At 47.5% G+C, this 3,972-nt stretch overlaps 1 pseudogene; it reads left to right on the top strand.

Moving 5' to 3' along the window:
* The first annotated feature begins 492 nt into the window (after nt 1–492).
* On the top strand, nt 493–2,457 carry LOC110204285 (ubiquitin-conjugating enzyme E2 Z pseudogene; annotated as a pseudogene).
* Nucleotides 2,458–3,972: the final 1,515 nt, after the last annotated feature.

The following is a 3,972-nucleotide window of genomic DNA, read 5'->3' as shown; positions in this document are numbered from 1 at the left end:
TCCAGCTGTGACGCAGAGAGCTGAGGGGGCGAGAAGGAACCGGCCACGCCCACCTGGTGAGCGCAGAAGCAGTGGCACAGAAGGCCCCTGGCTGTGGACTGACAGGAGGCTGCAGGTTTGGCTTTGGTTCCAGGCCAGGGGGGGAGAACTAAAGAGCTGGGGCCAGAGGCACCATCCCCCTACCCCAGGGCTAGAGGTGATTACCCAAAGGAAGCTATTGCTACAAAAATTCACAGGCAGAGGAGAAAGAATCCAACCACGGAGCTATTGTGGGAATAGAGAAGAACGGGTTTCATCTTTAGAGGAGCATATTGAAACAAAAAATCCCCTCCTGCCCCAAAGAGTAATGTCAAATGGTCACCTGCCCAAAACGAATTCATAGAAGAACTTAAAAAAGACTTTGAAAATCCAAGGAGAGGCCGGTCTGGCCAGCAGACTCCTGGACTCGTCTGCATAGAGTCGCAGAAGCGGAAGCTGAGCGGGGCAGCGGCGATGGCGGAGAGTCCGACTGCGGAGGTGGCGACTGCCGGGGCCAAGGGTGAGGGACCTCGGGAGGGGGCTGAGGTCTCCGGCGCCGGCGGCAGCAGCAGCGGCGGCTTCGGGCCACCTGTCGTACCAGACGTGTGGGCGGGGGCGGCGGAGGCGGAGGCGGAGGTGGCAGGGGCGGAGGTGGCGGAGGCGGAGGCGGCGGAGGCGGGGGCGGAGGCGGAGGTGGACCCGGAGGCGGAGGCGGAGGCCGAGGCGGAGGCGGAGGCGGAGGCGGAGGCGGGCGACTCGGGTGGGCCGCGGGGACACCTTGCCCAGCTGCCCGGGCTCCCGACCTCGGCCTCTGCCTGCCTGGCCGTGCCGCGCAGTCCCCCATTCTCCTGGGACCCGACGCGGAGCTCGGACTGGGACAGCGAGCGCCCTGGGCCGCAGTGCCTGCTGCGGATCAAGCGGGACATCACGGCCCTCTACAAGGAGCCGCCCCCCGGCGTGTTTGTTGTGCCGGATCCCCTGGACATGACTAAGATCCATGCATTGATCATGGGCCCGTTTGACACTCCTTATGAAGGGGGCTTCTTCTTGTTCCTGTTTCGCTGTCCTCCAGATTATCCTATCCGCCCACCGAGGGTCAAACTGATGACCACGGGCAATAACAGGGTGAGTTTTAACCCCAACTTCTACAGCAGTGGGAAAGTCTGCCTGAGTATTCTGGGGACTTGGACTGGCCCTGCCTGGAGCCCAGCCCAGAGCATCTCCTCCGTGCTAATCTCCATCCAGTCACTAATGAATGAAAACCCCTACTACAATGAGCCTGGCTTTGAGGAGGAGAAACACCCAGGAGACAGCGAAAAGTACAATGAGTATATCCGACATGAGACCATCAGAGTGGCAGTCTGTGACATGCTGGAGGGAAAATGTCCCTGCCCTGAGCCCCTGAGGGGTGTGATGGAGAAGTCCTTTCTGCAGTATTATGACATCTATGAGGTGGCGTGCAAAGACCGACTATACCTCCAAGACCGTGAAATGCAGAACCTTTTGGGGAGAATCGAGGTACCTTTGACTATGAGTTTCTCTTGATTCGCCTCGGGGCAATTCGTCTGAAGGTGCAGGAGAAACCTCAGCAGGACAGTGCTGAAATAGACTCTGATAGCACTTCATCTAAAACAGAGACAGATTCTCAGGGGAGCTCAAGGGCCTAGATGCCCCCCACCCCATCCCTGGGATGGAGTGGCACCACATCTCCCTCCAGCCCCAACAGCATCCTGCCTGAGGCAAGAACCAAGGACATGCAGACCCCAGGGTGGGAGTGGGCTGTTTGCAACCTTCTTGGCATCCTGGTACCAAGGACCATTTTCATCCCATGCCTAGAGCCAATCCCAAGGTACTGACACAGGAAAGCCTGGAGCATGGTTCTTTGGTGAAAACCTGAGGGACATTTCCACTGGTGCAGTTTGTTGGGGACAGAAAGCAAAGACTGCAACTCCCAGAGGGGGTTGCTGAGAATAGTCTATGGGGATACCAGGAGGCAGGGCAGGGTCAATGGAGTGGGGAGGGAGGGAAATGGGGAGGGTGTCACATGACCTGTCCAGGTGGTTGTCTTGGTGTCTGTCTTTCAGTCTTGAAGCTGGGCCTTCCCCTTGCTTAACCCAGCCCAGTATAACCTCCTGGACTCATTTCTTGTCTGCCACCATAATTTTGTTTTCCCTAATATATAGTCCCTGTTCTAGACAGACTAAAGAGAAGGAACAGTGGTGGACTCTGGGCTACTGGTCAGAAAGCTTTACCTAGCACCCCCCCAAAAAAAAAATCAAATGAGAGAGATGGAGGAAAAACTAAAAAAAAAAAAATGAGAATAAGCCAAGAAAAACAAGAAGACTGTGAAAGTCAACCAGTTAGAAAAGGAGATCCATAATCTTAAGGAACAAAATGACACCTTGAAAATTAGAATTGGGCAAGGCAAGCCAGCGAAATTATAACAGATCAAGAAATAATTAAACAAAATATGATAATGAAAAAATAGAAGAGAAAATGAAACATCTACAAGAAAACAACAGATCTAGAGAACAGATCAAGAAGAGAAAACATGAAAATAAGTGGATTAACTGAAAGCTATGATCAAAAAAAGAATCTTGATACACTAACACAAGAAATAATTAAAGAAAATTGTCCTGAAGCATTAGAACAAGGGGGAAAGTAGAAATAGAAAAAAAATCTATCAATCACCACTTAAAGTATACCCTGTGAGAAAACTCATTGGAATATTATAGTCAAATTCTGAAACCCACAGCTCAAGAAAAATATTAAAAACAACAAGAAAAACAATTTAAATATGATGGTGCCACAATTAGAATCACAGAAGACCTAGAAGCAAAGACCTTAAAGGATGACAGGTCTTGCAACACTATATATCAAAGAGCAAAAGAACTGAGGTTCCAGCTGAAAATATCATACCCAGCAAAGTTCAGCATAATCCTGAATGAAAAAGGACATTTGATCAACTGTCAGACTTTCAAGATTTTGTTGGAAAAAAAAAAAAACACACCTGAGCTTTATTGAAGTTTCAACATGCAAAAGCCAAGAGAAACATAAGGTACCTACCAAAGACTGATTATGAGGGATTCAATAAGGGCAGACTGTTTACTTTTTGTATATGTAAAACATAAAATGTATGTCTAAGATTCTTATTAATAATTGGGTAGCTCAAGACATCTCCACAGGCCTCATGATTGAAAATGCTATCCACATCCAAAGAAAGAACTGTGGAAGTTGAATTGCTTTTTTTTTCTCTTCTGTTGAGTTTTGTTTCCTCTTTCTGATGGTTCCTCTATTGGTTTTAATTTTTACTTACAACATACTAATGTGAAAATATGTTTAATAGGAATGCAAATGTATAGCCTATATCAGATTGTGCTGTCTTGGGGAGGGTGGTGGGGGGAAGGGGGAAAAATTTTAAACTCAAAAGCGTATGGAAGTGATTATTGGTAAAATAAATTAATAAAAATAAACAAAAACAAAAAAAATAATTGGGTAGCTCATAAAAAATTTGAGTCAACCTGTATATGATATGACTTTAAAAAGCAAAATCATTTAGGAACAGCTAAAAAGAGTAGTTGTTTTATACAAATGAGGTGCAAGAGGAAGAATCAATTCAGGGGAATTAGATGGGGGAGGAGGGCTGGTAGTTCTGGTAACCTACTTTCATCACTAATGGGTTTAAAAGGAAACTGTGTGTGTGTGTGTATGTGTGTGTATTTAGAAGAATATAAAAGTCTTTTAAATTTAGAAGACATAAAATGATGATGAGATAGGGAGGGGGGAGGACAAGGGAGGGTTTACTAAAGGAGGATTAGAGAATAGGGTAGAAGGGCCCATTTATGGGAATGGGAGGATAGGAGAGGGATACTTGGAAGGGGGTAGGCTAAGTAACAGAAGGGCAAGATAATGAGTATAAGTAAGTAGAGGACTCAGGAGGGACAAAAAACAAGA

The sequence above is a fragment of the Phascolarctos cinereus genome, unplaced genomic scaffold, assembly GCF_003287225.1.
Source record: "Phascolarctos cinereus isolate Bilbo 61053 unplaced genomic scaffold, phaCin_HiC Scaffold_209;HRSCAF=791, whole genome shotgun sequence".
Taxonomy (NCBI): Eukaryota; Metazoa; Chordata; class Mammalia; order Diprotodontia; family Phascolarctidae; genus Phascolarctos; species Phascolarctos cinereus.
This window is presented reverse-complemented; position numbering and strand designations above follow the sequence as displayed.